We start from the raw sequence: 26,561 nt of genomic DNA on the forward strand, positions 1-26,561 counted from the left end.
AACTGTCTTTATAAATAAAAGAAATGTTCAGAAACCTAATTGCATGAGAACGACGAGGCACGAGAAAAGTCCACTTGGCCCATTGAAGTTCATCTCTCTGGTACTATCACAGTATCCAGATCTACTTTGATCAATCCCAGTGTATTTGTTTAAATTGCCTGCCTGCCTGGCAGATTATTTCACATGTTTATTGCTCACTGCGTAAAGACGATTTTGCTGATAAATTTTGAATTCTCAACTGCTTTCCATTTCTATCCTCTGGCTTACTCTGAAGTAAAAATCTGGATTTATCTTATCTGTACTATTTAATATTTAATGTACTTCAATGAGGCACCCCATTTCAAAAACCTTCTCTTTATCCTGTGGAGCTTAAAATTTCTAACCTTTCCTCACTGCTCATCGCGTTTACACCTGGGACCATTCTTCTTGCTCTTTTTTTAGTGTTTCTTTTCTCGAATAAAGAACATGAGAAATAGGAGCAGGAGTAGGCCCCTCGAGCCTGCGCCGCCATTTAATAAGATCATGGCTGATCTGATCTTGGGCTGGGCTCCACTTCCCTGCTCACTCCCCATAACCCTTCACATCCTTATCATTCAGAAATCTGTCTATCTCCACCTTAAATATGTTCAGTGACTGCGCCTCCACCACTCTCTGGGGCAGAGAATTCCACAGATTTATGACTTTCTGAGGGCTCAATTTTGCCCACATCTGTTTTCTGGCGTATTGCCAGAGTTACGCCCGTTTTTCTAGGCCAGAAAAGTGGCAGAAATATTTTGACAAAGTTTCCCCGATGTATAATTCAGATTTGGCGCCGCGCAGCGTGTCCAGTCGCCTCGGGGGGGTGGAGCCTGCTGTCTGTGCCGAAAAAACGATGCCGTACCTTCTGCGTATGCAAAAAAAGACGTATAGCTCCGGGTTGGCAATCGGCCATTTTTAAAGAGCCAGTTGTATGACAAGGAGTGCTGTGAGAGAGCATTGGAAAAATCGCAGCTGCATTGCAGCATGTAACGTGGTGCAAGGACCAAGAATTTCTTACAGGATGAAGTGGAGGCACTAGGTACTGTGATTGAGAACAGATGGCAGGAGCTGGACACCAGCAGAGGTCACACAAAAGTTCCACTCAAAGAAATGAAGAAACGCTGGAACCAAGTTGCAGAAGATTACTGCGCAGTGGTGACCACCTCGAGATCTGGAGGCCAATGTAAAAAAAAAAGTGGCAGGACCTTGGTCAAGTAGTTAGTGTAAGTAATATTTTCATTTCTTCAATGGGATTGCAATTGTAAATGTGACTAGCTGTATATGTCCCACCCAGCAGAAAGACACCCTCTCTTTAAAAAGTTACATTTTCATTTTTGCAGAGGAAGGTGGCACATTATAAAAGGGAAAGAACTCAAACAGGAGGAGGCCCGGCTAATCTGCAGCCACTGACACCCTTAGAAGAGAGGATCGCTACTTTGATGGGTCCTGCCTGGAGAAAAGCAACCACCACTGCACAAGCTGGGCCCACACTCGAGGGAGAGGGTAAGTCCTGCAAATTCCACAGTCTGGCTTTGCTAAATGTTAAGTACTGCACGGGCTAGCCATGCTTCAGTTCATGGGGATATCTCCATCAGCTACGCTTCGGTTGATGCAATTTGCTATCATTCATCGTAGTCCTTCAAATCAGCCTGCTGCCTGCGCTGTGAGAGCCTACTCATGCCACCCATCCTGCCCCTCCTCTGCTGCTAACCATTTGTCTGTGTTCTGTTATATTTTTTAGAACTTGCAGCCAACCCTGACGTTGCAAAAGAAGATTCAGATGACGACGAGCCTGAAGAGGAGAACATCTTCCAATCCCACCCTCCAGACCAAGAGCATGGGGGTGAGGTAGAGGGGATGGAGATGGATGAAGACCCCCCTGTTTTACTGACTTTGGTGGAGGTGCCAGCCCCTTCCGTGACCAGTGGTTTGAGTGTTGGTGGGACATTCCATGGTTTCCTAATGTCCAAGGCGGCCGGTTCCAGTAGTGGGTGCAGCGAGGCACACCTAGGGCCCCACCTTCCGAGGCTGCGGGTTCCAGTGGTGTGGTGCAGTGAGGCACTCCATGGGCCCCACCTTCCGAGGCTGCGGGTTGCAGTGGTGTGTTGCAGCGAGGCACACCCAGGACCCCACCTTTCAAGGCTGCCGTTCCAGTGGTGTGGCACAACAACGCACATCCAGGGCCCCACCTTCTGAGGCTGTGGGTTCCAGTGGTGTGGTGCAATGAGGCACATCCAGGGCCCCATCTTCTGAGGCTGCGGGTCCCAGTTGTGGGGAAGCCACACCCGTGGGGAGGAGGGGAAGGAGAGCTCGACCGCGCTCTCCTGAGATGCACAGATGTGCTTCAAATGATGGTAATGAGTGGGGAGAGCGTTGACCTTATGTGATCACCATCAGTGAGGTGGGTGATGAGGTGGGACTGTTGGGAGAAGTAACAGCAATCTCACGAAAAATGGGAATGATGTCCGGGACCATGAGTAAGGGAATATCTCAGTCAGCTGAAATGATGTCAGTGATTATGAAGGGGGAATGGAATGTCACAGGTACCTGATGCGCTGTCAGTGAACATCAGGGAGGGACTGTCAGTGATGGTGCAAACACTATCACTGAACATGAGGGAACACAGGCAGTTGAGACAGTTTTGCTCAACATCAGGGAGGGAATGTTGTAGGTCGTCGTTGAGACATTGGCAGGGCACACGAGGGATGGCATGTTGGAGTTAGCTGCTGCAATAAGGGACAAGCCCAGACCCTGCGCCCATTGGCAGAATCAACTGCTACTCCCACTCCAATCCCCACACCAGCCTCTGAACAGCCCCAAGCCGAGCCCTCACGTTGCCGCCTGCTGCCCCTCCCCCCCCCCCCCCCCCCCCAAACAGGTGCGCACTCCCCTCTTAGAAAGAATAAGCTTGGTACCAACCCCAAAAAACACTGAGCCACCGCCTGCGGGCAGGGGTGGAGTCACCAAGAACAAGCACAGCGGGCAGTCTTAGAATAAGATGGAGGAGAGATGGGTGCAGCCTTTCTTTGCTGCTGCTGCTGTTATTCTTACTGTTGTAACTGTTCTCAAATTAAAAGATTTTTGTAAGTTATGTAAATTAGCAAGTTTAAAAGTTTGTAAGTGATCATAACTGAAAATTTTAAAGTTTGATTACAAGAATAATTTTATTTAAGTTAAGTACAAAGAACTGTTAAACTTTTGAATAAAATATATTTTTCATTAAATCTGAATAATTTACATTATTTGTTCCATTAACACAACAACACAACGAAACGGGTTCAAACAGTAAACATGGTCCATGTGGAATCGTTGTCGCTGAGCCTTCAGGCAGCAAAGCGTTCACGGATGAGCTGCTGGCACAAGGCTCGAGCAGTCGTTAAAGGGGCACAATGGTCCGCCCTCCTCTACCGTCGTGCTTCGGGTTCAGGTACTTGCATGGCTTCCTCATCCTTGTCATAAGAACATAAGAAATAGGAACAGGAGTAAGCCATAAGGCCCCTCGATCCTACTCCACCATTCAATAAGATCATGGCTGATGTGATCAAAGACTCAGCTCCACTTGCCCACCTGCTCCCCATAACCCCTTATCCCCTTATCGTTCAAGAAACTCTATATTTCTGTCTTAAATTTATTCAATGTCCCAGCTTCCACAGCTCTCTGAGGCAGCAAATTCCACAGATTTACAACCCTCAGATAGAAGAAATTCCTCCTCATCTCTGCTCTAAACGGGCGGCCCCTTATTCTAAGATCATGTCCTCTAGTTCGAGTCTCTCCCATCAGTGGAAACATCCTCTCTGCATTCACCTTGTCAAGCCCCCTCATAATCTTATACGTTTCGATAAGATCGCCTCTCATTCTTCTGAATTCCAATGAGTAGAGGCTCAACCTACTCAACCTTTACTCATAAGTCAACCCCCTCATCCCCAGAATCAACCTAGTGAACCTTCTCTGAACTGCCTCCAAAGCAAGTATATCCTTTCGTAAATATGGAAACCAAAACTGCATGCAGTATTCCAGGTGTGGCCTCACCAATACCTTGCATAGCTGTAGCAAGACTTCCCTGCTTTTATACTCCATCCCCTTTGCAGTAAAGGCCAAGATACCATTGGCCTTCCTGATCACTTGCTGTACTTGCATACTATCCTTTTGTGTTTCATGCACAATACCTCCAGGTCCCGCTGTACTACGGCACTTTGAAATCTTTCTCCATTTAAATAATAACTTGCTCTTTGATTTTTTTCTGCCAAAGTGCATGACCTCACACTTTCCAACATTATACTCCATCTGCCAATTTTTTGCCCACTCACTTAGCCTGTCTATGTGCTTTTGCAGATCTTTTGTGTCCTCATGGATTGCTTTTCCTCTCATCTTTGTCTTTTCAGCAAACTTGGCTATGTTACACTCAGTCTCTTCTTCCAAGTCGTTAATATAGATTGTAAATAGTTGGGGTCCCAGCACTGATCCCTGTGGCACCCAACCAGTTACTGATTGCCAACCAGAGAATGAACCATTTATCCCGACTCTCTCTTCTCTGTTAGTTAGCCAATCCTCTATCCATGCTAATATATTACTCCCAACCCTGTAAACTTTTATCTTGTGCAGTGACTTTTTGTGTGGCACCTTGTCAAATGCCTTCTGAAAGTCCAAATACACCACATCCACTGGTTCCCCTTTATCCACCCTGTTCGTTACATCCTCAAAAAACTCCAGCAAATTTGTCAAACATGACTTCCCCTTCATAAATCCATGTTGGCTCCGCCTGACCGAATTTTGCTTATCTAAATCTCCTACTACTGCTTCTTTAATAATGGACTTCAACATTTTCTCAACCACAGATGTTAGGCTAACTGGTCTATATTTCCTGCTTTTTGTCTGCCTCCTCTTTTAAATAGGGGTGTTACATTTGCAGTTTTCCAATCTGCTGGGACTTCCCCAGAATCCAGAGAATTTTGGTAAATTACAACCAATGCATCTGCAATCCCTGCCACTACTTCTCAAGACCCTAGGATGCAAGCCATCAGGTCCAGGGGATGTATCTGCCTTTAGTCCCATTATCTTACTGCGTACCACCTCCTTAGTGATTGTGATTGTGTTAAGTTCCTCCCCCCACTATAGTCCCTTGACTATCCACTGTTGGGTTATTGTTAACATCGTGGGCTGCCCTGACCTGTGTGAGAACAATAGAGCTGGAGCACCGGGCCCTGGAACATCATGGCGGAGGCACGCCAAATGAAGTTACGAGGCCCGGAAGAGCCGAGGGCCCAGGGGCAGCATGGGCCTGCCCACGCTAGGTCCATGCAGCAGAGCAGGTCTCCAGTCGTCCTGGTTAATCCTTGCCACTGGATAAAAGCCTAGCTCTGTCAAGCCCGTGTGGTGACTGATGTCCAACGGTCACCACACATTTTTTTTTAAAAACCCATGCACAGGCATCTTCCACCCCCTCAAGTGAAATTCAGGACTGGAACATCTGGTCCTTCATTGAAACATCTGTGAACTCGCGTGGAAGCAAGTCATCCTCGTTCGAGGGACCACCTATGATGATTGTTTGTGTCCTCTACCGTAAAGACTGATACAAAATATTTGTTCAGAGTTTCTGCTATCTCCATGTTCCCCATTCCTAGTTCCCTGGCCTCGTCCTCTAAGCGACCAACATTTACTTTAGCCACTCTTTTCCTTTTTATATACCTATAGAAACTCTTGCTATCTGTTTTTGTATTTTGTACTAGTTTACTTTCATAGTCTATCTTCCCTTTCTTAATCATTTTTTTCGTCGTTCTTTGCTGGCTTTTAAAAGCTTCCCAGTCTTCTGTCCTCCCACTAGTTTTGGCCACTTTGTATGCCCTTGTTTTTAATTGGATACCGTCCTTTATTTCTTTAGTTAGCCATGGATGGCTATGTTTTCTCTTACACCCTTTCCTCCTCACTGGAATATATTTTTCTTGAAAGTTGTGAATTATCTCCTTAAATGTACACCACTGTTCATCAACCATCCTACACTTTAATCTATTTTCCCAGTCCACTTTACCCAACGCTGCCCTCATACTATCATTGTCTCTTTTATTTAAGTTTAGTACGCTGGTTAGAGATCCAACTTTCTCATCCCCCATCTGAATTTCAAATTCAATCATGCTATGATCACTCATTCTGAGGGGATCCTTTACTAGGAGATTGTTTATTAATCCTGTCTCATTACACAGTACCAGATCGAAGCTAGCCTGCCCCCCGGTTGGTTCCGTTACATACTGCTCAAGGAACCCGTCCCTTACGCACTCTATGAACTCTTCTCAAGGTTATCCTGACCAATTTAATTTGTCCAATCAATATGGAGGTTAAAATCACCCATGATTATTGCTGTTCCCATTTTACAAGCCCCCTGGTTTATGCTCCGACAATGGAGTTGCGACTGTTAGGGGGCCTATAGACTACACCCACCAGTGACTTTTCCCCCTTATTGTTCCTTATCTCCACCCAAACTGTTTCAACATCCTTATCATTTGAGCCAATATCGTTTCTTACTATTGCAGTGATTCCATCCTTTATCAATAGAGCTACCCCACCTCCTTTTCCTTTCTGTCTGTCCTTCCGGATTGTCAAGTACCCCTGAATATTTAATTCTCAGTCCTGGTCACCTTGCAACCATGTTTCTGTAATGGCTATCAGATCATACCCATTTGTCTCAATTTGTGCCGTCAACTCATCTAATTTGTTACAAATGCTACGTGCATTTAGACAAAGTGACTAAGTTTGTTTTACCCTTTTTTCCTGCTTGTTTCCTCTCTCCTTCAAAATCACTTTCTTTATTTTTGCTTTCTAATTCCAGCTTTACTATCCTCCCTACTGAATCTATTTTCAGGTTCCCATCCCCCTGCCAAGCTAATTTAAACCCTCCCCAACAGCACTAGCAAACCCCTCCGTGAGGATATTGGTCCCGGCTCTGTTGAGGTGCAACCCATCCAGCTTGTAGGTCCCACCTCCCCCAATGCCTCAGGAAACTAAAGCCCTCCAGCCTGCACCATCTCTCCAGCCATGTATTCATCTGCTCTATCCTCCTATTTCTGTACTCACTAGCTCATGGCACTGGGAGTAATCTGCAGATTACTACCTTTGAGGTCCTGCTTTTTAATCTCTCTCCTAGCTCCCTAAACTCTGCCTGCAGGACCTCATCCCTCTTCCAGCTATGTCATTGGTACCCATGTGGATCACGACCTCTGGCTATTCACCCTCTCCCCCCAGAATGCCCGGCAGCCGCAGTGACCCCAGCTGCCGCTCAAGCTCCAAAACGCGGAGCTCGAGTTGGTGCAGCTGGAGACACCTCCTGCACACATGGTTGTCCAGGCTGCGCGAAGCGTCCGGGACTTTCCACATGCCACAGGATGCGCAAACCACAGGACTGAGCTACCCTTCCATCCCTCTAGTTACACTCGGAACTATCAAAAAAATAAACTCTAAACCTTAGCACAACACACCCAGCCGCTAATCAGCAAACAGCCGATTTAATTAACGCTCTCTCCTTAAATAATAAAGATCAGATATATTTACTTGCAGATCCTACTTACAACAGTGCCAAAGGTTTCCTACAGAAAAGAAAAAAAAAATACTCACCAATCCACCAGCCAATCACTTACCCGCTTGGCTGTGTCGTCACACTTCGATTTCCATTTTTTTACTTTTTGACCCTGCACCAGCTGACTCCTCCCGAACCCCGCGCCCTTTTATCTGGGCCTCGATCTACCATTGTGTGATGTTCCTCCCGAACTCCGCGCCCTTTTATCTGGGCCTCGATCTCCCATTGTGTGTTGCTCCTCCCGAACTCCGCGCCCTTTTATCTGGGCCTCGATCTACCATTGTGTGATGTTCCTCCCGAACTCCGCGCCCTTTTATCTGGGCCTCGATCTCCCATTGTGTGTTGCTCCTCCCGAACTCCGCGCCCTTTTATCTGGGCCTCAATCTCCTGTTGTCCTCGTCATCTGCTTCTTCTTCATCATTATCATCAGCCATTCTCAGCACAGGTGGGTCTTCCACTACCAGGTGCTGCCGCCTCATGATGGCAAAGTTATGCAACATGCAGCACACGACAGTGAACTAACCGACAATCTCAGGGTAGTATTGCAAGTAGCCTCAGGAATGGTCCAGGCATCGGAAACGCTGTTTCAGAATGCCAATGGTACTCTCTATTATGCTGCGCGTCGCAATGTGCGGCATGTTGTATTCCCGGTCAGCTTCCGTCCGGGTTATGCGTAGGGGCGTCATGAGCCAGGTGATGAGGCCGTACCCATTGTCACCCAGCAGCCAGCTCTGCCCTTCTGGCTGCTGCTGGAACATGGCAGATATAGCGCGCTCGCGTAGGATGAATGCAGCATGGGTGCTCCCAGGGTATCTTGCATCAACTGACATGATGCGATGCATGTCGTCGCACACGAGCTGCACATTCATGGATTGGAAGCCTTTTCTGTTTCTGTACATCTCGGAATCCTCCAAAGGTGCTCGCAAGGCGATGTAGGTACATTCAATGCAGCCCTGTACTTTTGGGAAGCCAGCAATCCTGGAGAAGCCCACAGCCATGTCACGCATTGCTTGGGCAGTCATGGGGAATTTTATGCAGTCATTCCTCCGTGCATATACTGTAGCTGTCACCTGGTGAATGCAGTCCTGTGTTGCATGTGAGCGATGGCACACACATCCCCAGTTGTAGCTTGAAACGAGCCAGAAGCATAAAATGAAAGTGCAGCTGTAACCTTCACTTCAACTGACAAAGCAGTTCTCCTGACGCTTCTAGGTTGCTGGTCTGCTTTCACCAACTCACAGATCTCAGTTGCGACTTATTTGCGGAAACGCAGCCTTCTGACACAGTCTGCATCACTCGGGTATCTCGATATACCAGACGTGGGTAAGGCCTACTGCCCAGCACCCAACGGGCTCTGATGTTCCTCATGCGAGAACGTCTAATCAGTTGTCTCCTACGTAGCACCATCATGCAGAAGGCTCACACAATGTATGGCGTTGTCAATATTGCCTCCATAGTTACATTTTACCTTTGCAAGAAGCTCAAACGGTAGGAAGGTAGACAGGTCAGATTCTTTGTTCTCTTTCCCCAAGGTCTGTATGGATGGACCACACCCAGGTCTTGTGACTTCTCCTCCCTCTCTTGCCCCCCCCCCCCCCCCACCCCCAGCCCCGGCCCCACCCCCCAAACTAGTGCAGCAACCTTCGGATCGCCACCTGCCTCTACGGGCTCAGTGCAGAAGCCTTCCGTTCACCATCTCCCTCCTCGGGCAGTGCAGAAGCCTTTCAAATGGCACCTCCCTCCCCGGGCTCAGTGCAGCAGCCTTCCGATCGGCACCTCTCTTCCCCCACCCCCCCGCCCGGCTTGTTTTCCAGCCGAGCCGCTATGTCCGGGCACAGAGCCGATACTGAGGGCCGACGCTACGACCCCCCTCCAGCCCTGCTTGGTGGCCTGTGAGAAAAAGAAAAATGGAAATTTCAGAAATCCAAGAAACTTCCATGTACTCCGTTGAAAGGTTTAAAAAAAAGTTGAACTTTATTTTGGATACTTCAAGTGTTCGAGACTCCCTCCAAAAACTTTGATGAAAAACAATGCCGTCTTTCACCGCTGATTTTTCAATGTGAGCTGCTTTCTGTTAACTCATGAGAAGGTTTTTCAGGAGTGGCCAGATACGCTGATCTAGGATTAAAAAAATTTAGGTAAACTGCGAAAAAAGCTGAAAACTGCCGCAGGCATGAGGGGGTGTCAAACCTAACGTAGAAAAATCGTAACTGAAGCAGTTACACTGGCGCAGATTCCAGGGGAAACTTTGAATTAAATAATTACGCTAGAAAAAACGGCACATGCAAAAAAACAGCGCCAATTGAGCCCTGAGAGAAGAAATTCCTCCTCATCTCAGTTCTAAATGTGCGACCCCTTATTCTTAACCATTGCCCCCAAGTTCTAGATTTCCCCATGAGTGGAAACATCCTCTCTGCATCTACCTTGTTGAGCCCCCTCAGTATCTTGTATGTTTCAATAAGATCACCTTCTATTCTAAACTCCAATGAGTATAGGCCCAACCTGCTCATCCGTTCTTCAAAAGTCAACCCCCTCATCTCTAGAATCAACCTAGTGATCGTTCTCTGAACTGCCTCCAATGCAAGTATATGCCTCCTTAAATAAGGAGACCAAAACTGTATGCAGTACTCTAGGTGTGGCCTCACCATTACCCTGTACAGTTGTAGCAGGACTTCCCTGCTTTTATACCCCTTTGCAACAAAGGCCAATATTCCATTTGCCTTCCCGATTACTTACTGTACCTGCATAGTAACTTTTTGTGTTTCGTGCACAAGGAGCCCCAGGCCCCTCTGTGCTGCAGCATTTTGTAGTTTCTCTCCATTTAAATAATTTGCTTTTTTATTTTTCCTGCTAAGGTGGATAACCTCACACTTTCCCACATTATACTCCATCTGCCAAATGTTTGCTCACTCACTTAGCCTATCTGTATTCCTTTGCACATTTTTTGTGTCATCCTCACAACTTGCTTTCCCACCATTCTTTGTCTCAACAGCAAACTTGGCTACATTACACTCTGTCCCTTCATCCAAGTCATTAATATAGATTGTAAAGAGTTGAGGCCCCAGCACCGATCCCTGTGGCACCCCACGAGTTACCGTTTACCAACCAGAAAATGACCCATTTATCCCCACTCTCTGTTTTCTGTTAGTTAGCCAATCCATTATCCATGTTAATATATTACCGCCAACCCCGTGAGCTCTTATCTTGTGCAATAACCTTTTACATGGCACCTTATCGAATGCCTTCTGGAAATCCAAATACACCATATCCACTGGTTTCCCCCTTATCCACCCTGCTCGTTACATCCTCAAAGAACACCAGCAAATTTGTCAAACATGATTTTGCTTTCATAGACTCTGCTTGACTGTATTATGCTTTTCCAAATGTCCTGCTACTGCTTTCTTAATAATCAAGCAGATGCAGCATGGATTCATGAAGGGGAAATCATATTTAACTAATTTACTGGAATTCTTTGAGGATATAACGAGCATGGTGGATAGAGGTGTACCGATGGATGTGGTGTATTTAGATTTTCAAAAGGCATTCGATAAGGTGCCACACAAAAGGTTACTGCAGAAGATAAAGGTACGTGGGGTCAGTGGAAATGTATTAGCATGGATAGAGAATTGGCTGGCTAACAGAAAGCAGAGAGTCGGGATAAATGGGTCCTTTTCGGGTTGGAAATCGGTGGTTAGTGGTGTGCCACAGGGATCGGTGCTGGAACCACAACTGTTTACAATATACATAGATGACCTGGAAGAGGGGACAGAGTGTAGTGTAACAAAATTTTCAGATGACACCAAGATTAGTGGGAATGCGAGTTGTGTAGAGGACACAGGGAGGCTGCAAAGAGATTTAGATAGATTAAGCGAATGGGCTAAGGTTTGGCAGATGGAATACAATGTCGGAAAGTGTGAGGTCATCTACCTTGGGGGAAAAAAACAAAAAAAGGGAATACTATTTGAATGGGGAGAAATTACAACATGCTGCGGTGCAGAGGGACCTGGGTGTCCTTGTGCATGAAACTCTTTTAGATTTTTAAAAAATGAAACTCTTTTAGATCCTTGTGCATGAATCCCAAAAAGTTAGTTTGCAGGTGCAGCAGGTAATCAGGAAGGCGAATGGAATGTTGGCCTTCATTGCGAGAGGGATGGAGTACAAAAGCAGGGAGGTCCTTCTGCAACTGTATAGGCTATTGGCACCTGGAGTACTGCGTGCAGTTTTGGTCGCCTTACTTAAGGAAGGATATACTGGCTTTGGAGGGGGTACAGAGACGATTCACTAGGTTGATTCCGGAGATGAGGGGGTCACCTTATGATGATAGATTGAGTAGACTGGGTCTTTACTCGTTGGAGTTCAGAAGGATGAGGGGTGATCTTATAGAAACATTTAAAATAATGAAAAGGATAGACAAGATAGAGGCAGAGAGGTTGTTTCCACTGGTCGGGGAGACTAGAACTAGGGGGCACAGCCTCAAAATATGGGGGAGCCAATTTAAAACCGAGTTGAGAAGGAATTTCTTCTCCCAGAGGGTTGTGAATCTGTGGAATTCTCTGCCCAAGGAAGCAGTTGAGGCTAGCTCATTGAATGTATTCAAGTCACAGATAGATAGATTTTTAACTAATAAGTGAATTGAGGCTTATGGGGAGTGGGCGGGTAAGTGGAGCTGAGTCCACGGCCAGATCAGCCATGATCTTGTTGAATGGCGGAGCAAGCTCGAGGGGCTAGATGGCCTACTCCTGTTCCTAATTCTTATGTTCTTATGTTCTGTGCTTGAACTGTATAAAACACTAGTTAGGCTGGAGTGCTGCATGCAGTTCCGGTCACCGCATTACAGGAAATACGTGATTGCAAAAGGGAGGCTACATGCGATATTTACGTGAATGTTGCCTGGACTGGAGAATTTTAGCAATGAGGAAAGATTGAATAAGCTGGGTTTGTTTTCTTTGGAACAGAGGAGGTGAGGGTAGACCTTAGAGGTGTATAAAATTATGACGGGCCTAGATAGAGAAAGACCTATTTTCTTTAGCAGAGGGGTTAACAACCAGGGGGCATAGATTTAAAGTAATTTGCAGGAGGATTTGAGGAGAAATGTTTTCACCCAGAGGGTAGTGGGTGTCTGGAACTCACGACCTCAAAGGGTGGTAGCGGCAGAAACCCTCACCACTTAAAAAAATACTTGGATGTGCACCTGAAGTGTCGTAACTTACAAGGCTATGGACCAAGAGCTGAAAAGTGTGATTCAGCAGGATAGCTCTTTGTCGGCTGGCGCGGACATGATGTGCTGAAATGGCCTCCTTCTGTTGTCCGGATACAAACATACATAGAAACATAGAAAATAGGTGCAGGAGTAGGCCATTCGGCCCTTCGAGCCTGCACCATCATTCAATAAGATCATGGCTGATCATTCACCCAAGTACCCATTTCCTGCTTTCTCTCCATACCCCTTGATCCCTTCAGCCGTAAGGGCCATATCAAACTCCCTCTTGAATATATCCAATGAACTGACATCAACAACTCTCTGCGGTAGAGAATTCCACAGGTTAACAACTCTCTGAGTGAAGAAGTTTCTCCTCATCTCGGTCCTAAATGGCTTACCCCTTATCCTTAGACTGTGTCCCCTGGTTCTGGACTTCCCCAACATCGGGAACATTCTTCCTGCAACTAACCTGTCCAGTCCCGTCAGAATTTTATATGTTTCTATGAGATCCCCTCTCATCCTTCTAAACTCCAGTGAATACAGGCCAAGTCGATCCAGTCTCTCCTCATATGTCAGTCCTGCCATCCCAGGAATCAGTCTGGTGAACCTTCGCTGCACTCCCTCAATAGCAAGAACGTCCTTCCTCAGATTAGGAGACCAAAACGGAACACAATATTCCAGGTGAGGCCTGGAATTTATCCCTCAATCAACATCACCAAAACAGATCATCTAGTCATTATCACGTTGCTCTACATTACAGCAGTAACTACATTTCAAAAAGTACTTCATTCGCTGTAAAGCGCGTTGGAGCATCCAGAGTTCGTGAAAGGCGCTGTATAAATGCAAGTCTTTCTTTACTTGTTTCTCTTATGAGAACAACTAAGCCTGCTTAAAGCAAAGTGTAGTAGCCAAACACTAATGCTATCAAGGGCTTTACTAAAGCCAGTTAAAAATTCTGATGCTACGCCATCTGTTTGCATGTGACTCTTACCCTGGTGTTGCTTCGAACCAATGCTTATGCAAGACCAAACATGTCAAAATATAGCGCAAAAACTGCCAGTATTATACAGTGTGATATCTGCCAAAAAATATGTATAACAGTCAAATCGCAAGCTGAGTGTTTTGCTACATCACTATTGACTCTCTCTTTCCAAGGGTGTTGACTGCACACAAACTACTGGCAAGAGTTCTACTAATTCCACTTTTCTGATACAAATCATTTTATGTTAGCATATTCCCTGTTGACCTCTGATAAGACTTGCCTTCTGTGCTATTCTTTAATATTCTTAATTCTTAGCTCTCAGTTTACAACAAAATTTTTTGACCAAGTGCAACACTGATGTATGGTGAGAACCACAAGTGCACCATTGACCTGTAGAAGAAAGCACCGATACACCATTGATATGTAGTGAGAATGACATGCATTATCATCATAGGCAGACCCGAGGAATCGAGGAAAACTTGCTTCCACTCTTAGAATTAGTCCTTCGGTGGCTGAGCAGTCCAATACGAGAGCCACAGTCCCTGTCAGAGGTAGGACAGATAGTCGTTGAGGGTAAATGGGGGGTGGGACAGATTTGCCACACTCTCTTTCCGCTGCCTGCGCTTGATTTCTGTATGCCCTTGACGATGAGACTCGAGGTGCTCAGCGCCCTCCCGGATGCACTTCCTCCACTTAGGGCGGTCTTTGGCCAGGGACTCCCAGGTGTCAGTGGGGATGTTGCACTTTGAGGGTGTCCTTGTAACGTTTCCTCTGACCCCCTTTGGCTCATTTGCGGTGAAGTAGTTCTGAGTCGAGCGCTTGCTTTGGGAGTCTCTGGCATGCGGACAATGTGGCCTGCCCAGCGGAGTTGATCAAGTGTGGTCAGTGCTTCAATGCTGGCCTGGTCGAGGACACTAATGTTGATGCGTCTGTCCTCCCAGGGGATTTGTAGGATCGTGTGGAGACATCGTTGGTGGTATTTCTCCAGCAACTTGAGGTGTCTGCTGTACATGGTCCATGTCTCTGAGCTATACAGAAGAGCGGGTATTACTACAACCCTATAGACCATGAGTTTGGTGGTGAATTTGGGGGCCTGGTCTTCGAACACTCTTTTACTCAGGCAGCCGAAGGCTGCACTGGCGTACTGGAGGCGGTGTTGAATCTCCTCATCAATGTCTGCTCTTGTTGATAAGAGGCTACCGAGGTCTGGGAAATGGTCCACGTTGTCCAGGGCCACGCCATGGATCTTGATGTCTGGGGAGAAGTGCTGTGCGGCCAGGACAGGCTGGTGGAGGACCTTTGTCTTACAGATGTTTAGCGTAAGGCCCATACTTTCCTACGCCTACTGTAGCTTGACGACAGAGATTGGAGTGGTCTTGGACCTGGCCTGGAGATGGCGAAGGTTGAACAGCTTCCCACTGGTTCTGTAGTTTAGTTCCATTCCAGCGGGGAGCTTGTTGACTGTGAAGTGGAGCATGGCAGCGAGGAAGATTGAGAAGAGGGTTGGGGCGATGATGCAGTCTTGTTTGATCCCGGTCCGGACGTGGATTGGGTCTGTAATGGATCTGTTGGTAAGGATCACGGCCTGCATGTCGTCGTGGAGCAGGCGGAGGATGGTGATGAACTTTTGTGGGCATCTGAAACGGAGGAGGACGCTCCATAGACCCACGCAGTTGACAGTGTCAAAGGCCTTTATAAGGTTGAAAAAGGCCATGTATAAGGGCTGGCGCTGTTCCCTTCATTTTTCCTGCAGTTGTCGCGCTGCAAAAATCATGTCCATTGTGCCCCGTAGGGGACAAAATACATACTGTGACTCTGGGAGGAGCTCCTCGGCCACAGGGAGAAGACAGTTGAGGATGGCTCTAGCAACAACTTTCCCAGTGGCTGATAGCAGGGAGATTCCTCTGTAGTTGCCGCAGTCGGACTTGTCCCCTTTTTTAAAGATCACTGCATCTCTGAGATCTCCCGGCATGCTCTCCTCCCTCCAGATGAGAGAGATGAGGTCATGTATCCAACAGTGCCTCTCCGCCATACTTTAGTGCCTCAGCAGGGATTCCATCCACTCCCGTAGCCTTGCTGTTCTTAAGCAACATTGATGTATGGTGAGAACCACAAATGTGCTATTTACGTGTGGTGGGAAGGGCAAGTGCACTATTCCTGTTTAGTGGGAACTTTAACTACTATTGGTGTGCAGTGGGAACCACAGGTGCACAGTTGATGTATTGTGGGAACAACAGCATCATTGATTGTGGGAGCTGCAAGAGCTGCGTTGACATTTTTTGGGATGACAAGTGCAGCATTGATGATGTTTCACAAAGTGAAATGGACCTGTCGCTCTTAATTTCACACTGTACATTTGGAGACTTGTGGGTAGAAATTCATCATTGTTGCGCCCGTTTTCTGGCTGCGGATGCGGCCATGCGAATGGCTGCCACTGAAAAGGGTAGGTAAACTTTTTTTACGGTAGATGTGGAGCCAAAGGAGCAGGAGTTTGCTTCCTGGCTCTACAGCACTTCGAAGGGTTGCTGCTGACCCACGATTGGCCACTTCCCATCTCCTCTCTCTCCTCTCCTCTCCTCTCCCCCCCGCCCCCCACTCCCCACCCTTACCCTCCAGGACTTCCGTGAAGGCCACTGCCAGCAAGCTGAGTGGCCCGAAGTTCATTTGCTGCAATGAGCGAGTTGCCTGTGAAGCCGCAACTGGCACCGGCAGCTCACCTAACTTATTGAAATGAGGCCCAGTTGGGGCTCAGTGCTGATTCTTAACCCAAAAATGGGGCGAGACGAATTTCTATCCCATGGTGTCCAAGTGATGCTCTTCCAAAATACAAATTCAATGAACAGGTTAATAGTATGATCGGGCGATCAAGCAAATTCTCCAGTTTGAGATTTTCTTGAAAAACTCAAGTGTGGGACTTGTGGAGTACTTAATAATTTCATAAATTCATAGGTGGGAATAAATAAATCTCGGGAGCTTTTTTTTTTACAGTGGACTTTAATGTGTATTTTAAGTGTTCAAAGTAACATCAGCACACAGATGGATAAAATATGTCTCTCATTAGCACAGTGGTTGCTCATGAATGCTGTTCCATTACATTATATATTCACATGCATTTGATTTGTTGCATGACTTGTCTCCATTTATACTGACTGAATTATGCTTTTCCAAATGTCCTGCTACGGCTTCCTTAATAATGGACTCCGGCATTTTCCGAACGACAGATGTTAGGGTAACTGGTCTATAGTTTCCTGCTTTCTGTCTGCTGCTTCATCAATGACCTTCCCTCCATCATGTCTGAAGTGGGGATGTTCGCTGATGATTGCATAGTTCAATTCACAACTCCTCAGATAATGAACCAGTCCATACTCGCACGCAACAAGACCTGGACAACATTCAGGTTTGGACTGATCGGTCACAAGTAACATTCGTGCCACACAAGTGCCAGCCAATGACTATCTCCAACAAGGGAGAGTCGAACCACCATCCCATGATATTCAATGACATTACCATCGCCAAATCACCCACCATCAACATCCTGGGGTTCATCATTGATCAGAAAATAACTCAATCAGCCACGTAAATACTGTGGCTGAAAGAGCAGGTCAGAGGCTGGGTATTCTGCAGCGAGGTGTTCCGCAAAGCAGTCACCCAATCTGCCTTTGGTCTCCGCAATGTAGAGGAGACCCCATCGCGAGCAGCGAATACAGTACACTAAATTGAAAGTACAATTAAATCACTGTTTCACCTGGAGTGAGTGTTTGGGGCCCTGGAAGGTGGGAAGGGAGAAGATAAAAGGTGTTGCTGCATCTGCGCTTGCATGGGAAGGTGCTGTGGGAAGGGAAGGGGAGGGGGTGCCAGGGGTGATTTGAGGAGTGGACTAGAATATTGCGGAGGGAATGGTTCTTTCGGAATACTGAGCGGGGAGGGAAGGGGAAGATTTGTTTGGTAGTGGGATCACGCTAGAGGTGACAGAAATGGCGAAGGGTGATCTGTTGAATGTGGAGGCTGGTGGGGTGGAAGGTGAGGATAAGGAACCCTGTCGTCATTCTGGGAGGGAGGGGAGGGTGTGAGAACAGAAGTGGGAAATGGAACGGACATGGTCGAGGGCCCATGGTAGAGGGAATCCGCGGTTGAGGAAAAAGGAAGACACATCGGAAGCATTACTATGAAAGGTGGTATCGTCGAAATAGATGCGACGAGACCGAGAAACTGAGAGAATGGAATAGACTCTTTCCAGGAAGCGGGGTGGAAGGAAGTGTTGTCAAGGTAGCTGTGGAAATCAGTGGGCTTATAGTGGATGTTGGTCGATAGCCCATCCCTCCACATTCAACGAAGGGAAGAGAAGAGTCGGAGATGAACCATGTTAAGGTGAGGGAAGGATGGAAATTGCAAGCAAAGTGAATTCAATTTTTTTTGAACATTTTTAGTTGATTTTGGCTGTGGTAATGCACTTCAGCCATGATCTGTGTTACCTCATGCTAAACATGTGCACCTATAAAATCAAAAGTTTAGTGTCCGAAGAATTTCGAACGTATGATTGCAATGTTCCTTTTTATCAGATTCCAGAATCAGACTACCGTGACATTCCCGAGTGTGTTCACAGAAGCTAATGAGATCCTGTAACTATGTTAGCAGGGACCAATCTGATTCCTGAGCCATGTCATTTCTGATTTAGTTCAGTCACAAAAATAGAAAAAAATCCCATTTTATAAAAGAGATTTCTGTAGTATATAACCAAGGTGACAGTCCCTGCTTTGTAACCCCCATTAGAGTTCCAAATGCAGATTCTAACATTATTTAACAGCTACATCTCAATTTAATAAACTGCATATGAATAATTCCTATTTTGAAATTTGTGTCCCCAACTCAGTGCGAACGAGAGGAGGGGAATGGGTAGAACTGTACTGAGGCCTTGAGCTTAAGGGGCCCAAAATGTATGCATTAAACTGATCAGAGACAATAAAACACGCGGTAAAGAAAATAGAAGCATAAAATGTGTCTGAATTTCTGTGTAATTTTCTGGCACTGCAATATTTCTCTGCTTTTCCTTTCTTTTTTCTGCACCTTCATATTTGATTGTTTAATTTACTTGCTCATTACAGCCCGAGACCCTTCAGAATTCTGTTTTTTGGGGGCTTTTATATGTAAAAGCTCACTATTTGAGATAGTTCTCAAACGACTTCTGGCATCCTGATGGCTAACTAAAAATACGTCATTGATAAACAACAAAGGCCTCGAATTTTCCAGAAATCCTCATTGATTAGCTTGGGTGGGTGAAGCTTAGTGAGTTCCTGTGACGCCCTGATGTCACTGAGTGCAAATCAGTTTGATAAATAGCTTATTTTTATTAACATTACTGCATTTTATTTTGAGCAGCAAAGAATTAAGTTAAAATTAATGAAAATCAAGCCATCTGTTTTCCTAAAATAGATTACTCAAGTGAAGATTTTTAGCTCAGGCCAGTTTTAGGTCAATATTTGCTATAATAAAAAGTACCATTTCATTGCAATAAGTGATTTTCTTTCACAAGTTTCAGGACTACTGAAAAAGAAGAAAACAATAAAATGCTTTTGGCTTATACGGATACTGTTCAACGCAGTTTGTATTCAACAGTATTTTGTAATGTTTGTGAGATCAATAGATTTTTGAAAGGCAAGAGTATCAAGCAAATATGGAGCCAAGACGGATAAATGGAGTTCAGGTACAGATTAGACATGAACTTACTGAATGGCGGAGCAGGCCGAGTGGCTGAACGGACTACTCCTGATGCTACGCCCATGTCATGTCCTGATGGTGTATTTTATGGCCGGGAAACAATAAATCCAAAAAAATAAAGTTATGTAAAAACAGTTGAAATCTGTTTGGATGTGTAAACAGAACTTTTCTGGACAATAGTCAAAAAGGAAAACGTAATTTGGAGCTTTTTTCCCCCATATTTTCCACCTTTTCCCCCTATTATCTACATTTTTTGTATAATGTCAAAGATTTCCCTACAGATTTAAAATTATGCATGCTGTTCATTTCAGAAAATCACAGATAACATCTTCCCCTTTACATTTCAGCTTCCTTGAGATAAAGGCCAATATTTCAATAGCCTTTTTGTTTATTTTCTGTATCTGTGCACTAGCTTTTAGTGACTTTTTACCTGGATACCCAAATCGCTTTGCTCCTCCACAGTTTCTAATCTCTCCGTTCTATTTTTATTTGTTGTAGTTTGAAGTATATGACTAGCTCCAGCGTAACAGCCAAGCACGCCTTTGTGTTTTTATGTTCTTCATTATCAATCCACTGAAATCATCCTAGTGTTCTACTTAATGCAAGCTTGGTTTTGAAATCTCCAGCAAATGTTAAGGATCCACATTTAACTGTTAATTTCAGAAATTAGAGGCCTGTTCCAAACTTGGCAAAAAAACTTTGTTCTAGAAACATAGAAAATAGGTGCAGGAGTAGGCCATTCGGCCCTTCGAGCCTGCACCACTATTCAATAAGATTATGGCTGATCATTCACCTCAGTACCCCTTTCCTGCTTTCTCTCCATACCCCTTGACCCCTTTAGCCGTAAGGGCCATATCTAACTCCCTCTTGAATATATCCAATGAACTGGCATCAACAACACTCTGCGGTAGGGAATTCCACAGGTTAACAGCTCTCTGAGTGAAGAGGTTTCTCCTCATCTCAGTCCTAAACTCCAGTGCATAAACGCCCAGTTGATCCAGTCTTTCCTCATATGTCAATCCCGCCATCCCGGGAATCAGTCTGGTGAACCTTCGCTGCACTCCCTCAATAACAAGAACATCCTTCCTCAGATTAGGAGACCAAAACTGAACACAATATTCCAGGTGAGGCCTCACCAAGGCCCCTGTACAACTGCAGTAAGACCTCCCTGCTCCTATACCCAAATCCCCTAGCTATGAAGGCCAACATACCATTTGCGTTCTTCACTGCCTGCTGTACCTGCATGCCACCTTTCAATGACTGATGAACCATGACACCCAGGTCTCGTTGCACCTCCCCTTTTCCTAATCTGCCGCCATTCAAATAATATTCTGCCTTAGTGTTTTTGCCCCCAAAGTGGATAACCTCACATTTATCCACATTATACTGCATCTGCCATGCATTTGCCCACTCACCTAACCTGTCCAAGTCACCCTGCAGCCTTTTAGCGTCCTCCTCACAGCTCACACCACCACCCAGTTTAGTGTCATCTGCAAACTTGGAGATATTACACTCAATTCCTTCATCTAAATCATTAATGTATATTGTAAAGAGCTGGGGTCCCAGCACTGAGCCCTGCGGTACTCCACTAGTCACTGCCTGCCATTCTGAAAAGGACCCATTTATCTCGACTCACTGCTTCCTGTCTGCCAACCAGTTCTCTATCCATCAGTACATTACCCCCAATACCATGTGCTTTGATTTTGCACACCAATCTCTTGTGTGGGACCTTGTCAAAAACCTTTTGAAAGTCCAAATACACTACATCCACTGGTTCTCTCTTGTCCACTCTACTAGTTACATCCTCAAAAAATTCCAGAAGATTTGTCAAGCATGATTTCCCTTTCATAAATCCATGCTGACTTGAACCGATTCTGTCACTGCTTTCCAAATGCGCTGCTATTTCATCTTTAATAATTGATTCCAACATTTTCCCCACTTCTGATGTCAGGCTAACTGGTCTATAATTACCCGTTTTCTCTCCCTCCTTTTTTAAACAATGGTGTTACATTAGCTACCCTCCAATCCATAGGAACTGATCCAGAGTCGATAGACTTGTTGGAAAATGATCACTAATGCATCCACTATTTCTATGGCCACCTCCTTAAGTACTCTGGGATGCAGACTATCAGGCCCCGTGGATTTATCGGCCTTCAATCCCATCAATTTCCCTAACACAATTTCCCGCTTTATAAGGATATCCTTCAGTTCCTCCTTCTCACTAGACCCTCGGTTCCCTCGTATTTCCGGAAGTTTATTTGTGTCTTCCTTCGTGAAAACAGAACCAAAGTATTTGTTTAACTGGTCCACCGTTTCTTTGTTTTCACTAATCCTTTTCTCTTCACATATCTATGGAAGCTTTTGCAGTCAGTTTTTATGTTCCCAGCAAGCTTCCTCTCATACTTTATTTTCCCCCTCCTAATTAAACCCTTTGTCCTCCCTCTGCTGTATTACAAAATTCTCCCAGTCCTCAGGTTTGCTGCTTTTTCTGATCTGACTTGCTGGGAAGGTTATTCTCCTGACCAATGTCTAGCCTCAGTTCTTCCACAATTAATGCCTTCATATACTTCAAATTATGATACACTGCATCTGGGATGCACTGCCTGAAAAGATGGTGGAAGCAGATTCAATAGTAACTTTCAAAAGGGAATTGGATATATACTGGAAGAGAAATGTACAGAGCTATGGGGAAAGAGCAGCAGAATGGGACTAATTGAATAGCTCTTTCAAAGAGCCGGCACAGCCACAATGGGCTGAATGGCCTCCATCTGTGCTCTATGATTCTACATTGTGGCCCCCCGACCTGTGAGAACAGCTCCACAGGTCGGTTACAAAACAGCTGGAGCGGCGGGCCCTGAAACATCGTGGCCCTCCCGACCAGTGAGAACAGCTCCACAGGTCGGTTACAAAAGAGCTGGAGTGGCGGGCCCTGGAGCATCGTGGTCCCCCTGACCTGTGAGAGAACAGCTGCACAGGTCAGCTACAAAAGAGCCGGAGTGGCGTACCACTACAACTTCCAGCGCGAGCTGCTCCAGGTATGCGACGGCTTCAAGGTGAACGACTGGGTGACGTCATTAGGACCCAGGTCGCTGTTTGGAGCGTGGGCGGGAGCATTGGCGGGGCCCTGGTGAAGCAGAGGAGCGGGAAAGTCGTGGTGGAGGAGTGTTGAGGGATCGTGGCTGAGATTCGGTGGGTGATCGTGGCGGAGGTTCGGCGAATCTTTGGTGTGGTGGGAGATCATGGCGGAGATGCGGCAAGTGTTTTATGGCGGAAGAGCGGTGAGAGATCATAGCAGAGGAGCGGCGAGAGATCATGGCGGAGGTGCGACAAATGAGGGTACGGGGCCCAGAAGAGCCGAGGGTCCAGGGGCAGCACGGGCCAGGCAGCACGGGCCAGCCCACACTGCGATATGTGTGCACACCAGGTCCATGCAGCAGAGTAGGTCTCCAGTCGTCCTGGTTAACCCTTGCCACTGGGTAAATGCCTAGCTCTGTCAAGCCGGTGTGGTGGCTGATGTGCAACGGTCACCACACATTAAAAGAATCCACGCACAGGCATCTTCCACCCTTTCAACTGGAGTTCAGGACTGGAATATCGGGTCCTTCATTGAAACATCTGTGAACTCGTGGAAGCAATTCATCCTCGTTCGAGGGACTGCCTATGATGATGATGATTCTATGATAAGTTTGATTTTTCCAATGCCTTTCTCACCAACCTCCTGAGCTGCACCCTACATAAGCTCCAACTTATCCAGAACTCCGTCGTACACATCTTATAATGTCCTATCACCTCTGTCATCTGGCTCCTCTTCATCAGTTGATTAATTTCAAAATCCTTGTCATTTGCATATGTCTTCATGGCCTTGCCTCACCTTGCCACTGAAACCATATCCAGCCCTATGTTACTGATCTCATCCTTGCTCTTCTGACTCTGCTCTTGTGCATTGTTCCTCCTTCCTTCAATGCTTCACCAGTAGTAGCAGAGCATTCTCTGTCCTAAACTCCTGCACCCAACTCCGCTCCATACTCTTGAGATTTGCTTGATTTGCTACTGGGAGACAAGTTCAGAGTCCTTTTGAGATGACATTATTTGTGATTTAAAATCACATTACAGAGTGGGCCGTGAGGAGGCTGCCATCATGGACATGATGGCTTGCATCCAGGGTTTTAAAAGAAGTGGCTGCAGAGATAATAGATGCATTGGTTGTAATCTATAAAATTTCCTGGGTTTTGGAGAGGTCCCAGCGGATTGGAAAACCGCAAATGTAATGCCCCTATTTAAAAAAGGAGGCAGACAGAAAGCAAGAAACTATAGACCAGTTAGCCTAACATTGGTTGTTGAGAAAATGCTGGAGTCCATTATTAAGGAAACAGTAGCACGATATTTGGAAAAGCATTACACAGTAACTAATTGAGTGCCGCAGGGATCGGTGCTGGGGCCTCAACTATTTACAATCTATATTAATGACTTGGATGAAAGGACCGAGTGTAAAGTAGAAAAGTTTGCTGCTGATACAAAGCTGGGTGGGAAAGCAAATTGTGAGGAGGATACAGAAAATCTGCAAAGGGATATAGACAGGCTAAGTGAGTGGGCAAAAATTTGGCAGATGGAGTATAATGTGGGAAAATGTGAGGTTATCCACTTTGGCAATAAAAATAGAAAAACAAATTATAATTTAAATGGAGAAAAATTGCAAATTGCTGCAGTACAGATGGACCTGGGGGTCCTTGTGCATGAAACACAACAAGTTAGTATGCAGGTACAGCAAGTGATCCGGAAGGCATATTGGATGCTGGCCTTTATTGAAAGGGAAATAGAGTATAAAAGCAGAGAAGTCCTGCTAGAACTGTACAGGGTATTGGTAAGGCTACACCTAGAGTACTGCGTACAGTTTTGGGCTCCGTATTTAAGGAAGGATATACTTGCATTGGAGGCTGTTCAGAGAAGGTTCACTAGGTTGATTCTGGAGATGAGGGGGTTAACTTATGAAGATAGGTTGAGTAGGTTGGGCCTATACTCATTGGAGTTCAGAAGAATGATAGGTGATCTTATCGAAACATAGAAGATAATGAGAGGGCTCGACAAGGTGGATGCAGAGAGGATTTTTCCACTCATAGGGGAAACTAAAACTAGGGGACATAGTCTCAGAATAAGGGGCTGCCCATTTAAAACTAGACGAGGAGGAATTTATTCTAGAGTGTTGTAAATCTGTGGAATTCTCTGCCCCAGAGAGCTGTGGAGGCTGGGTCATTGAATATATTTAAGGCAGAGATAGACAGATTTTTGAGCGATAAAGGAATAAAGGATTATGGGGAGCGGGCAGGGAAGTGGAGCTCGAATTCATGATCAGATCAGCCATGATCTTATTAAATGGCGGAGCAGGCTTGAGGGGACAAATGGCCTACTCCTGCTCCTATTTCTTATGATTGTATGTTCTTATCATCACACCCCACAACTAAGCTGCAAATATGCAGTCTGCATAGAATACAACTGCTACACCAGCAAAGATATGCTGATCCAGGCTGACTTGAACAACCTACCACCAACCTGTCTCAAATCAAGAAGGCCATTTTGGACCATCGCCAAAGCCCTTCAGCGACCTCCCCTCAGCTTTGATGACCAATGCGAAAGGCTTGGAAGAACTGTGACATACCGAATGGATTCCTTATAGAGGATCCCACAGTACAATCTGAGGGATCAAACCATTCTTGCAAACAGTGGGCAACCATCAACCACCTCAGAACCGGTCATGTAAATGTAGCGACCTTCTCCATAGATGGAAGATTAAAGCATCCCCCCACTGCGACTGTGGAACTCCGAATCAGACCCAGGAGCACATCATTGAGCACTGTCCACAGAGGAAATTCGCAGGCAGCCTACAAGATATCCATGCTGTTACACAGGAAGCTTTGGCCTGGATAACTGGCATAGATAGTGACATTTGATTTGCATTGCTACTACCATACAAAAGAAGAAGACAACTCTTGAGGTGATTCACTATTTTAGAAGTGCTACACAAATCCAAGGTGATTGCTGCTGCCACTCTTACTCCTGAACTTGATGAGGGTCATTGCCTTCTCCACTATTACATAGAAACATAGAAAATAGGTGCAGGAGTAGGCCATTCGGCCCTTCGAGCCTGCACCACCATTCGATAAGATCATGGCTGATCATTTCCTCAGTACCCCTTTCCTGCTTTCTCTCCATACCTCTTGATCCCCTTAGCCGCATTGGAGATGTGACTGAGCTAGTGCAACATCACAACCATTCCTTGCTTTTAAGTTAGACTCTGTCAAAAGCACAAGAGCTGTTGCAGCTACACTTCAGGCCAATCCAAAAGGCCAGCACAGAGTAGTTATGAAGAATAATGCACATCCTCTTGTGTAACTTGGAGCTCTCCCAGTCTGTGCAATTGCCTGGAGCCTGGTCTTATGTTAGCTGCAAATGGCTGAAAATGGGCAGCTGGAAAACCCAGGCCCCTTGGCTCCTTATTGTGCCTTAATATCTTAACCAAGACTGAGAGCTGGATATTTGAAATATAGCAGTGGAAACAAAACAGTACTCCCTCGCCAGCTGCACCAGCCTATAACATTTTTAAGAATGAGTTTTCAAACATGTCAATGAAAATTTGGCACCCAAGCTCCATCTTGTGGTGATAGTATGGAGGGGATTTCAGTTTCCTGAATTGTGATGAAAGGTTTAATTTGCAGTGAAAACCATTGATGGTACAATTTAAAGTTTATTTAGATTTACAGAAGATTTATCTTCTCCTCTCTTGTACCTGTTTTCAATCAGTTCAAAGTGTTTTGTATCTTCAAGCTTGGAAGGAACAGTTTTTCAAACCGAGGTAAAGATTTTGTTTAGTCCTCTGAACTTGAGGATTAATTAAATTGTACTCGATCTGACTATTCAAAGCAGTTTTTCAGATGGTTGCCATTTATTGTACGTTTAGAGCCTTAGATACAAAGCTTTTTTACAGGGTTATGCCAAACATGTATCAGCATATTTTATATATATATATATATAATAATTTGGAATAAGACTATTTTCTTGAACTTTATTGCTATATGCAGTATCATAAG

General features: G+C 45.6%; 1 protein-coding gene across 6 annotated transcripts in view; it reads left to right on the forward strand.

Moving 5' to 3' along the window:
- hdx (highly divergent homeobox) overlaps window positions 1–26,561 on the forward strand; it is a 214,732-nt gene that overhangs the window by 60,793 nt on the left and 127,378 nt on the right. The gene's annotated exons all lie outside the window — the stretch shown is intronic.

The sequence above is a fragment of the Pristiophorus japonicus genome, chromosome 6 (assembly GCF_044704955.1).
Source record: "Pristiophorus japonicus isolate sPriJap1 chromosome 6, sPriJap1.hap1, whole genome shotgun sequence".
Taxonomy (NCBI): Eukaryota; Metazoa; Chordata; class Chondrichthyes; family Pristiophoridae; genus Pristiophorus; species Pristiophorus japonicus.